This window comes from Manis pentadactyla, chromosome 15 (genome assembly GCF_030020395.1).
Source record: "Manis pentadactyla isolate mManPen7 chromosome 15, mManPen7.hap1, whole genome shotgun sequence".
Classification (NCBI taxonomy): domain Eukaryota; kingdom Metazoa; phylum Chordata; class Mammalia; order Pholidota; family Manidae; genus Manis; species Manis pentadactyla.
Genome location: NC_080033.1, coordinates 77656397 through 77669372, shown reverse-complemented (window position 1 = coordinate 77669372; position 12976 = coordinate 77656397).

The window sequence follows — 12976 nt, the reverse complement described above, 5'->3', positions numbered from 1 at the left end:
CAAGGAGCAAATCGTCTCTCCCTCTCACTCATTCCCCCACAAAGTGTACTAGCATGCCTTTCTCTCTCTCTCTAAAGGGATTATAGGATCTCTATCTTTCTCCCTCTCGCTAAGAAACCTATCATCACACTCGCTCTCTTTCAAAGGAGACTAGCATCTCTGTCTATCTCTCAAAGGATTCTAGCATCTCTCTCTTTCTCACTCTCACTAAAAAGACTAGCATCACACTCTCTCTCTTTCAAAAGAGCTTACCATCTCTCTGTCTAACTATCTCTCTTTCTCTCAAAGGAGCCTAGCATCCCTCACTCTCTCTCTGTGTCTCTCAACGGAGCCTTGCATGTATCCCTTTATCTCTCTCATTCAAAGGAGCCGAGCATGTCTCTCTCACTCGAAGGAGCCTAGCATATCTCTGTTACTGTATATCTCTCTTTCTCTCAAAGTAGCCTAGAATATCTCTCCCTCTCTCTCTCAAAGAAGCCAAGCATCTCTCTCTCTGTCTCTCCCAAAGGAGCCTAGCAACTCCCTGTCTTTCTCTCTCGCCTTCTCACAAGGGGCCTATCATCTCTCAGTCTCTGTCTGTCTATCTCTCTCTAAGGAGTCTAGCAAGTATCTCCCTCTCTCTCTCTCTCAAATGAGTCTAGTATCTCTCTCTCTTTCTCAAATGATCCTAGCATCTATCTCTTTCTCTCAAAGGTGTCTAGCATCTCTCTATCTCACAGTAGTCTAGAATCTCTCTCTAAGAGTTGCATAGCATCTCTGTCTATCTCTCTCCCTCTAATTAGCCTAGCATCTCTCTCTCTCTCAAATTAGTCTAGATACTCTCTCTTCACTGTCCCTCTGTCTCTCTCTGTAATGATCCTAGCATCACACTCAAAGGAGCCTAGCATCTCTCTGTCTCTGTATATCTCTCTTTCTCTCTAAGGAGCCTAGAATCTCTCAACCCCCCCTCTCTCTCTCAGAGTGGCCTATTATCCCTCTCACTCTCTCTCACAAAAGAGCCTGTCATCTCTCTCTCTGTCCATCTCTCTCTGTTTCTCTCTCTGTGAAAGGAGACTAGCATGTAACTCTCTCTCTTTCAAAAGAGACTAGCATCCCTCTCTCTCTCGAAGCATATCATCTCTCTGTCTCTGTATATCTCTCTTTCTCTTAAAGGAGCCTAGAATCTTTCTCCTTCTCTCTCTCTCTCTCAAAGGAGCCTAGCATCTCTCTGTCTCTGTATATCTCTCTTTCTCTCAAAGGAGCCTAGAATCTCTCTCTCTCTCTCACTCTCTCTCTCTAAGGAGCCTACCATCACCCCCCTCTCTCTCTCAAAGTAGACTAGCATCTCTCTCTCCCCTCTCTCTCTCAAGGAAGCCTAGTATATCTCTCTCTCTCTCTCCAAGGATTCTAGCATCTCACCCTTTCTCTCTCTCCCTAAGAAGCCTAGCATCACACTCTCCCTCTTTCAAAGGAGCCTAACATCTCTCTCTCTCTCTCTCTTTCTCTCAAAGGGGACTATAATCTCCCTGTCTTTCTATCTCTCTCACTTTACCTATTACTCCCGGGTCCTGGGAATTTGTCCCCATGGGACCATCTATGGGATGTCCAGATAGAAGGAATAATGGAAAAGCTTCCCACATACACCCAGAGAAATCTACCACTTCTCCCCCAGAGTGGAGCTAATGCCCCTGTGAGGAAGGAGCTATGGGGGAACACAAGGAGAGTAAAAATATCCACACTTTGGTTGGACGCCCAGGTTCTAAGTCTGTTCAAACTCACATTCGAATGTGGGGCTTGGTGTCATCCTTGATAACATAGCTGCCAGAAGTGTCATCCAGTTGATCTAGAAAACGCACAACAGAAAGCATCAAGAACACTGACTGGAAGTGATGCAGGAACCCCTTTTACCTGCTTTTGTAGAGCAGCTGAAAGCAGGGTTTCCAAGCTTGCAAGGACGGGAGCTCCCTCAGAACACTAACAGCAGAACTACCATATGATCCAGCAACCACACTTGTGGGTATTGACCCAAAAGGACTAAAATCGGGCTCTCAACGAGACACCTGCACTCCATTGTTCACTGCAACGTGATTCTGAAGAGCTAAGAGGTGGTAACAACCAAGATGCCCATCGACATATGAATGGGGAAAGAATATGTGGTTTATACATACAATGGAATCCAATTTAGCCTTGAAAAAAGGAAATTTTGCAATATGCAACAACATGGATGAACCCCTTGAGAACATTAAATGAAACAAGCCAGTCACAGAAAGAGAAATACTGCATGAATACACTTAACATGTAGTATCTAAAGTAGTCAAATCCATATAACCAAATGGTGGAATGGTGTTGGCCAGGGTTAGGGTCATGGGAAATGGGGAGTTACTAAACAAGGAGTGTAAAGTCTCAGTTAAGGAAGATGAATAAACTCTGGAGATCTGCTGTACGGCACTGCCAACAATACTACATTAAACACTTAAAACATCTGTTAGACGGTAGGTCTTACGTTAACTCTTCTAGCCACAACAAATATTGTTAAAAAATCATGTGGAAGAGGACTGGGACTTCTAGAAAGACAAATTGTAAATCAACAAAGTAACAGGTAAAAATTATTTTTAAAGCAGTTAAAGTCTCTAGAAGTTATCCTAAAGGTATACAGCATTTTAAGAAATATTCATTCAGGACAACTGAGTATTTGTCGGTAAGAATAGTGAGTTTGTGGCATCTGAGGCATGACTTGCTCCCTTACCTACCAAACCCATGCACTGTGTATCAGAAGCTCTACTTGGAGTGCTCTACTCCTGGGAGGTGCAGGCAGGGACAAAGTGGGTACCTTTCCTCACAGCTCTCATACGTAAAGAGCTAAAGGAAGGTACAGTGAAAAAAGTTCATCAAAGAGAGAATACTATTGAGAGGTAGAAATTGTAATTTTTTAGAACCAAATGGAAATCTTGGAGTTAAGAACCATAACCAAAATGTAGATTTGAGCTGGCAGAAGTAACCAGCAGCCAACTTAAAGCGAGATCCATGGAGATTATGGATTTTGCAGAACAGAGAGAAAAATTAATGAATGAAGGAAAACGAAGAGCCACAGAGAAATGTGGGGCATCAATAAGTGCAGCCACACGTGCAATGCGAATACAAGCAGGATTGGAGAAAGGAACAGAAAAATATTTAAAGTATTTAATGGCAGAAAATTCCCAAAATGTGACCAAAAAACAATACATACATCCAAGAAACTCTACAAATTCCAAGGAGCATAAACACAAAGAGCTCTCCATCTGGGCACATCATAGGCAAAATACCGAAAGCCAAAGATAAAGATCTTGAAGGCAAAAAGAGAAAAATAACGTGATATACATGTACACTCCAGTAAGATTAACAGCTGACTTCTCATCAGACATGAAAGCAGTTGGAAGGCAGTGGGGACAACATGTTCTCATTGCTGAAAGTAAAAACTCAAACAAGAATCCTATATCCAGCAAATTACCTTTCACAGATGAAGGTGAAAAAAGACATCCTTAGGTAAATAAAAACTGAGGAAACTTGTTGCTAGCTGACATGTCTTACAAGGAACATTAAAGGGAGAGAATTATTCAGCCATGAGAAATATGAAGTCCTGATACACACAACATGGGTGAAACCCTAAGTTTTCATGCTAACTGGAGGAAAACACAAAGAATCACACATTGTATGATCCTCACTTATAGGAAATGTCCAGAAGAGCAGAGCCTACAGGACAGAAAGTAGATTCGTGATTACCTACGGCTAGGGACAGTTCTCCCTTGTGTCATAATGAAAATATCTGAAAATTGATGGTAGCAATGGTGGCACAGCTCTGTGAATATACCAGCCACCACTCTATTGTGTATTTTAAGGGGATGAATTGTATGACATGTGAATTACACCTACACAATGAAAATAAATTCTACAGGAATTTCTTCAGACTGAAAAATTAAATTAAATGAGACAGCTATCTGAATCCAAACAAACAGAAAACACTGGTAAATGTACTTCTATAGGTAATTATAAAAGTCAGTATAATTGCATACTTTTTCTCTTTACTTAATTCTCTCAAAGAATCCTAGCATCTCTCTCTCAAAGGAGACTATATCCTCTCTGTCTCTCTCTGTTTATCTCTCTCTCAAAGAGCCAGCGTGTATTGCTCTCTCTCTATCAAAGGAACACAGAACCTCTATCTCTCTGTCTCACTCTGTCTCTCTCTCAGAGAAGCCTAGCATCTCTCTCTCTCTCTAAGGATTCTAGCATCTCTCAAATTCTCTCTCTCCCTAAGAAGCCTAGCACCACACTCTCCCTCTTTCAAAGGAGCCTAACATCTCTCTATCTCTCCCTCTTTCTCTCAAATAGACTAGAATCTCCGTCTTTCTATCTCTCTCTCTATCTCTCAAAGGAGCCTAGCATCCCTCAACCTGTCTCTCTCTCAAAGGAGCCTATCTTCTCTCTCTCTCTGTCTCTCTGTTTATCTCTCTCTCAAGGAGCCAGCGTGTATTGCTCTCACTCTCTCAAAGGAAACTAGAATCTCTATCTCTCTGTCTCACTATGACTCTCTCTCTCTCAAAGAAGCCTAGCATCTCTCTCTCTCTCAGGATTCTAGCATCTCTCAAATTCTCTCTCTCCCTAAGAAGCCTAGCATCACACTCTCATTCTTTCATAGGAGCCTAACATCTCTCTATCTCTACCTCTTTCTCTCAAATAGACTAGAATCTCCGTCTTTCTATCTCTCTCTCTTTCTCTAGAAGGAGCCTAGCATCCCTCAACCTGTCTCTCTCTCAAAGGAGCCTATCTTCTCTCTCTCTCTCTCTCTCTCTCTCTCTGTTTATCTCTCTCTCAAGGAGCCAGCGTGTATTGCTCTCACTCCCTCAAAGGAACCTAGAATCTCTATCTCTCTGTCTCTCTCTGACTCTCTCTCTCTCAAAGAAGCCTAGCATCTCTCTCTCTCTCTCAAAGGATTCTAGCATCGCTCTCTTTCTCTCTCTCCCTAAGAAGCCTAGCATCACACTGTCTGTCTTTCAAAGGAGCGTAATATCTAACCGTCTACATCTCTCTCTTCCTCCCAAAGCAGACTAGACACTCTCTCTCTCACACTCTCTCTCAAAGAAGCCTACCATCTCTCTCTATCTCTCTCTTAAAGTAGAATAGCATCTCTTTCCCTCTCTCTCTTTCTCTCTCAAAGAAGTATAGTATATATACATATATATACATTTATATATATCAAAGGATATTAGCATCTCACTTTCTCTGTCTCCGTAAGAGACCTTGCATCACACTCTTTCTCTTTCAAATCTGCCTAGCATCTCTCTTTCTACCTCTCTCTCTCTTTCTCTCAAAGGAGACTAGAATCACTCTCCCTCACTCTGCCTCTCTCAAAGAATCCTTGCATATATAACTCTCTCTCTCTGAAAGGAGTCTAGCATCCCTATGTCTCTCACTCTCAAAGTAGAGTAGCATCTCTCTCTCTGTCTCTCAAAGGAGCTTAGCATCTCTCTCTCTCAATGGAGCCAAGCATCTCTCTCTCTCCCTCTCTCTCAAGACGCTTTGCATCTCTCTCTCTCTCTCTCAAAGGAGCCTACAATCTCCCTGTCTTTCTATCTCCCTCTTTCTCTCAAAAGAGCCGAGCATCCCTCACTCTCTCTCCCTCTCTCTAACGAGTTTTTCATCTCTCTCTGTCTGTCTGTCTCTCTCCCAACGGAACCTAGCATGTATCTCTGTCTCTCATTCAAAGGAGTCTAGCTTCACTCTCTCTATCAAAGAAGCCTGGAGTCTCTCTGTCTCTGTATATCTTTCTTTCTCTAAAAGGAGCCTAGCATCACTCTCTCTGTCTCTCCCTGTCTCTCTCTCTCTCTCTCTCTCTCAAAGAAGCCTAGCATATCTATCCCTCTTTCTCTCTCTAAGGAGCCTAGCATATCTCTCCCTCCCTCTCTCTCAAAGTAGCCTAGCATATCTCTATCTCTCCCTCTCTCTTTGTCTCGAAGCAGCTTAGCATTTCTCTCCCTCTCTCTCTCTCGCTCTCAACAGTGTCAACCATCTCACTCTCTCTCTCTCCAAGGAGCAAATCGTCTCTCCCTCTCACTCATTCCCCCACAAAGTGTACTAGCATGCCTTTCTCTCTCTCTCTAAAGGGATTATAGGATCTCTATCTTTCTCCCTCTCGCTAAGAAACCTATCATCACACTCGCTCTCTTTCAAAGGAGACTAGCATCTCTGTCTATCTCTCAAAGGATTCTAGCATCTCTCTCTTTCTCACTCTCACTAAGAAGACTAGCATCACACTCTCTCTCTTTCAAAAGAGCTTACCATCTCTCTGTCTAACTATCTCTCTTTTTCTCAAAGGAGACTAGAATCTCCGTCTTTTTTCTCTCTTTCTCTCAAAGGAGCCTAGCATCCCTCACTCTCTCTCTGTGTCTCTCAACGGAGCCTTGCATGTATCCCTTTATCTCTCTCATTCAAAGGAGCCGAGCATGTCTCTCTCACTCGAAGGAGCCTAGCATATCTCTGTTACTGTATATCTCTCTTTCTCTCAAAGTAGCCTAGAATATCTCTCCCTCTCTCTCTCAAAGAAGCCAAGCATCTCTCTCTCTGTCTCTCCCAAAGGAGCCTAGCAACTCCCTGTCTTTCTCTCTCGCCTTCTCACAAGGGGCCTATCATCTCTCAGTCTCTGTCTGTCTATCTCTCTCTAAGGAGTCTAGCAAGTATCTCCCTCTCTCTCTCTCTCAAATGAGTCTAGTATCTCTCTCTCTTTCTCAAATGATCCTAGCATCTATCTCTTTCTCTCAAAGGTGTCTACCATCTCTCTCTCTATCTCACAGTAGTCTAGAATCTCTCTCTAAGAGTTGCGTAGCATCTCTGTCTATCTCTCTCACTCTAATTAGCCTAGCATCTCTCTCTCTCTCTCTCAAATTAGTCTAGATACTCTGTCTTCACTGTCCCTCTGTCTCTCTCTGTAATGATCCTAGCATCACACTCAAAGGAGCCTAGCATCTCTCTGTCTCTGTATATCTCTCTTTCTCTCTAAGGAGCCTAGAATCTCTCAACCCCCCCTCTCTCTCTCAGAGTGGCCTATTATCCCTCTCACTCTCTCTCACAAAAGAGCCTGTCATCTCTCTCTCTGTCCATCTCTCTCTGTTTCTCTCTCTGTGAAAGGAGACTAGCATGTAACTCTCTCTCTTTCAAAAGAGACTAGCATCCCTCTCTCTCTCGAAGCATATCATCTCTCTGTCTCTGTATATCTCTCTTTCTCTTAAAGGAGCCTAGAATCTTTCTCCTTCTCTCTCTCTCTCTCAAAGGAGCCTAGCATCTCTCTGTCTCTGTATATCTCTCTTTCTCTCAAAGGAGCCTAGAATCTCTCTCTCTCTCTCACTCTCTCTCTCTAAGGAGCCTACCATCACCCCCCTCTCTCTCTCAAAGTAGACTAGCATCTCTCTCTCCCCTCTCTCTCTCAAGGAAGCCTAGTATATCTCTCTCTCTCTCTCCAAGGATTCTAGCATCTCACCCTTTCTCTCTCTCCCTAAGAAGCCTAGCATCACACTCTCCCTCTTTCAAAGGAGCCTAACATCTCTCTCTCTCTCTCTCTTTCTCTCAAAGGGGACTATAATCTCCCTGTCTTTCTATCTCTCTCACTTTACCTATTACTCCCGGGTCCTGGGAATTTGTCCCCATGGGACCATCTATGGGATGTCCAGATAGAAGGAATAATGGAAAAGCTTCCCACATACACCCAGAGAAATCTACCACTTCTCCCCCAGAGTGGAGCTAATGCCCCTGTGAGGAAGGAGCTATGGGGGAACACAAGGAGAGTAAAAATATCCACACTTTGGTTGGACGCCCAGGTTCTAAGTCTGTTCAAACTCACATTCGAATGTGGGGCTTGGTGTCATCCTTGATAACATAGCTGCCAGAAGTGTCATCCAGTTGATCTAGAAAACGCACAACAGAAAGCATCAAGAACACTGACTGGAAGTGATGCAGGAACCCCTTTTACCTGCTTTTGTAGAGCAGCTGAAAGCAGGGTTTCCAAGCTTGCAAGGACGGGAGCTCCCTCAGAACACTAACAGCAGAACTACCATATGATCCAGCAACCACACTTGTGGGTATTGACCCAAAAGGACTAAAATCGGGCTCTCAACGAGACACCTGCACTCCATTGTTCACTGCAACGTGATTCTGAAGAGCTAAGAGGTGGTAACAACCAAGATGCCCATCGACATATGAATGGGGAAAGAATATGTGGTTTATACATACAATGGAATCCAATTTAGCCTTGAAAAAAGGAAATTTTGCAATATGCAACAACATGGATGAACCCCTTGAGAACATTAAATGAAACAAGCCAGTCACAGAAAGAGAAATACTGCATGAATACACTTAACATGTAGTATCTAAAGTAGTCAAATCCATATAACCAAATGGTGGAATGGTGTTGGCCAGGGTTAGGGTCATGGGAAATGGGGAGTTACTAAACAAGGAGTGTAAAGTCTCAGTTAAGGAAGATGAATAAACTCTGGAGATCTGCTGTACGGCACTGCCAACAATACTACATTAAACACTTAAAACATCTGTTAGACGGTAGGTCTTACGTTAACTCTTCTAGCCACAACAAATATTGTTAAAAAATCATGTGGAAGAGGACTGGGACTTCTAGAAAGACAAATTGTAAATCAACAAAGTAACAGGTAAAAATTATTTTTAAAGCAGTTAAAGTCTCTAGAAGTTATCCTAAAGGTATACAGCATTTTAAGAAATATTCATTCAGGACAACTGAGTATTTGTCGGTAAGAATAGTGAGTTTGTGGCATCTGAGGCATGACTTGCTCCCTTACCTACCAAACCCATGCACTGTGTATCAGAAGCTCTACTTGGAGTGCTCTACTCCTGGGAGGTGCAGGCAGGGACAAAGTGGGTACCTTTCCTCACAGCTCTCATACGTAAAGAGCTAAAGGAAGGTACAGTGAAAAAAGTTCATCAAAGAGAGAATACTATTGAGAGGTAGAAATTGTAATTTTTTAGAACCAAATGGAAATCTTGGAGTTAAGAACCATAACCAAAATGTAGATTTGAGCTGGCAGAAGTAACCAGCAGCCAACTTAAAGCGAGATCCATGGAGATTATGGATTTTGCAGAACAGAGAGAAAAATTAATGAATGAAGGAAAACGAAGAGCCACAGAGAAATGTGGGGCATCAATAAGTGCAGCCACACGTGCAATGCGAATACAAGCAGGATTGGAGAAAGGAACAGAAAAATATTTAAAGTATTTAATGGCAGAAAATTCCCAAAATGTGACCAAAAAACAATACATACATCCAAGAAACTCTACAAATTCCAAGGAGCATAAACACAAAGAGCTCTCCATCTGGGCACATCATAGGCAAAATACCGAAAGCCAAAGATAAAGATCTTGAAGGCAAAAAGAGAAAAATAACGTGATATACATGTACACTCCAGTAAGATTAACAGCTGACTTCTCATCAGACATGAAAGCAGTTGGAAGGCAGTGGGGACAACATGTTCTCATTGCTGAAAGTAAAAACTCAAACAAGAATCCTATATCCAGCAAATTACCTTTCACAGATGAAGGTGAAAAAAGACATCCTTAGGTAAATAAAAACTGAGGAAACTTGTTGCTAGCTGACATGTCTTACAAGGAACATTAAAGGGAGAGAATTATTCAGCCATGAGAAATATGAAGTCCTGATACACACAACATGGGTGAAACCCTAAGTTTTCATGCTAACTGGAGGAAAACACAAAGAATCACACATTGTATGATCCTCACTTATAGGAAATGTCCAGAAGAGCAGAGCCTACAGGACAGAAAGTAGATTCGTGATTACCTACGGCTAGGGACAGTTCTCCCTTGTGTCATAATGAAAATATCTGAAAATTGATGGTAGCAATGGTGGCACAGCTCTGTGAATATACCAGCCACCACTCTATTGTGTATTTTAAGGGGATGAATTGTATGACATGTGAATTACACCTACACAATGAAAATAAATTCTACAGGAATTTCTTCAGACTGAAAAATTAAATTAAATGAGACAGCTATCTGAATCCAAACAAACAGAAAACACTGGTAAATGTACTTCTATAGGTAATTATAAAAGTCAGTATAATTGCATACTTTTTCTCTTTACTTAATTCTCTCAAAGAATCCTAGCATCTCTCTCTCAAAGGAGACTATATCCTCTCTGTCTCTCTCTGTTTATCTCTCTCTCAAAGAGCCAGCGTGTATTGCTCTCTCTCTATCAAAGGAACACAGAACCTCTATCTCTCTGTCTCACTCTGTCTCTCTCTCAGAGAAGCCTAGCATCTCTCTCTCTCTCTAAGGATTCTAGCATCTCTCAAATTCTCTCTCTCCCTAAGAAGCCTAGCACCACACTCTCCCTCTTTCAAAGGAGCCTAACATCTCTCTATCTCTCCCTCTTTCTCTCAAATAGACTAGAATCTCCGTCTTTCTATCTCTCTCTCTATCTCTCAAAGGAGCCTAGCATCCCTCAACCTGTCTCTCTCTCAAAGGAGCCTATCTTCTCTCTCTCTCTGTCTCTCTGTTTATCTCTCTCTCAAGGAGCCAGCGTGTATTGCTCTCACTCTCTCAAAGGAAACTAGAATCTCTATCTCTCTGTCTCACTATGACTCTCTCTCTCTCAAAGAAGCCTAGCATCTCTCTCTCTCTCAGGATTCTAGCATCTCTCAAATTCTCTCTCTCCCTAAGAAGCCTAGCATCACACTCTCAGTCTTTCATAGGAGCCTAACATCTCTCTATCTCTACCTCTTTCTCTCAAATAGACTAGAATCTCCGTCTTTCTATCTCTCTCTCTTTCTCTAGAAGGAGCCTAGCATCCCTCAACCTGTCTCTCTCTCAAAGGAGCCTATCTTCTCTCTCTCTCTCTCTCTCTCTCTCTCTGTTTATCTCTCTCTCAAGGAGCCAGCGTGTATTGCTCTCACTCCCTCAAAGGAACCTAGAATCTCTATCTCTCTGTCTCTCTCTGACTCTCTCTCTCTCAAAGAAGCCTAGCATCTCTCTCTCTCTCTCAAAGGATTCTAGCATCGCTCTCTTTCTCTCTCTCCCTAAGAAGCCTAGCATCACACTGTCTGTCTTTCAAAGGAGCGTAATATCTAACCGTCTACATCTCTCTCTTCCTCCCAAAGCAGACTAGACACTCTCTCTCTCACACTCTCTCTCAAAGAAGCCTACCATCTCTCTCTATCTCTCTCTTAAAGTAGAATAGCATCTCTTTCCCTCTCTCTCTTTCTCTCTCAAAGAAGTATAGTATATATACATATATATACATTTATATATATCAAAGGATATTAGCATCTCACTTTCTCTGTCTCCGTAAGAGACCTTGCATCACACTCTTTCTCTTTCAAATCTGCCTAGCATCTCTCTTTCTACCTCTCTCTCTCTTTCTCTCAAAGGAGACTAGAATCACTCTCCCTCACTCTGCCTCTCTCAAAGAATCCTTGCATATATAACTCTCTCTCTCTGAAAGGAGTCTAGCATCCCTATGTCTCTCACTCTCAAAGTAGAGTAGCATCTCTCTCTCTGTCTCTCAAAGGAGCTTAGCATCTCTCTCTCTCAATGGAGCCAAGCATCTCTCTCTCTCCCTCTCTCTCAAGACGCTTTGCATCTCTCTCTCTCTCTCTCAAAGGAGCCTACAATCTCCCTGTCTTTCTATCTCCCTCTTTCTCTCAAAAGAGCCGAGCATCCCTCACTCTCTCTCCCTCTCTCTAACGAGTTTTTCATCTCTCTCTGTCTGTCTGTCTCTCTCCCAACGGAACCTAGCATGTATCTCTGTCTCTCATTCAAAGGAGTCTAGCTTCACTCTCTCTATCAAAGAAGCCTGGAGTCTCTCTGTCTCTGTATATCTTTCTTTCTCTAAAAGGAGCCTAGCATCACTCTCTCTGTCTCTCCCTGTCTCTCTCTCTCTCTCTCTCTCTCAAAGAAGCCTAGCATATCTATCCCTCTTTCTCTCTCTAAGGAGCCTAGCATATCTCTCCCTCCCTCTCTCTCAAAGTAGCCTAGCATATCTCTATCTCTCCCTCTCTCTTTGTCTCGAAGCAGCTTAGCATTTCTCTCCCTCTCTCTCTCTCGCTCTCAACAGTGTCAACCATCTCACTCTCTCTCTCTCCAAGGAGCAAATCGTCTCTCCCTCTCACTCATTCCCCCACAAAGTGTACTAGCATGCCTTTCTCTCTCTCTCTAAAGGGATTATAGGATCTCTATCTTTCTCCCTCTCGCTAAGAAACCTATCATCACACTCGCTCTCTTTCAAAGGAGACTAGCATCTCTGTCTATCTCTCAAAGGATTCTAGCATCTCTCTCTTTCTCACTCTCACTAAGAAGACTAGCATCACACTCTCTCTCTTTCAAAAGAGCTTACCATCTCTCTGTCTAACTATCTCTCTTTTTCTCAAAGGAGACTAGAATCTCCGTCTTTTTTCTCTCTTTCTCTCAAAGGAGCCTAGCATCCCTCACTCTCTCTCTGTGTCTCTCAACGGAGCCTTGCATGTATCCCTTTATCTCTCTCATTCAAAGGAGCCGAGCATGTCTCTCTCACTCGAAGGAGCCTAGCATATCTCTGTTACTGTATATCTCTCTTTCTCTCAAAGTAGCCTAGAATATCTCTCCCTCTCTCTCTCAAAGAAGCCAAGCATCTCTCTCTCTGTCTCTCCCAAAGGAGCCTAGCAACTCCCTGTCTTTCTCTCTCGCCTTCTCACAAGGGGCCTATCATCTCTCAGTCTCTGTCTGTCTATCTCTCTCTAAGGAGTCTAGCAAGTATCTCCCTCTCTCTCTCTCTCAAATGAGTCTAGTATCTCTCTCTCTTTCTCAAATGATCCTAGCATCTATCTCTTTCTCTCAAAGGTGTCTACCATCTCTCTCTCTATCTCACAGTAGTCTAGAATCTCTCTCTAAGAGTTGCGTAGCATCTCTGTCTATCTCTCTCACTCTAATTAGCCTAGCATCTCTCTCTCTCTCT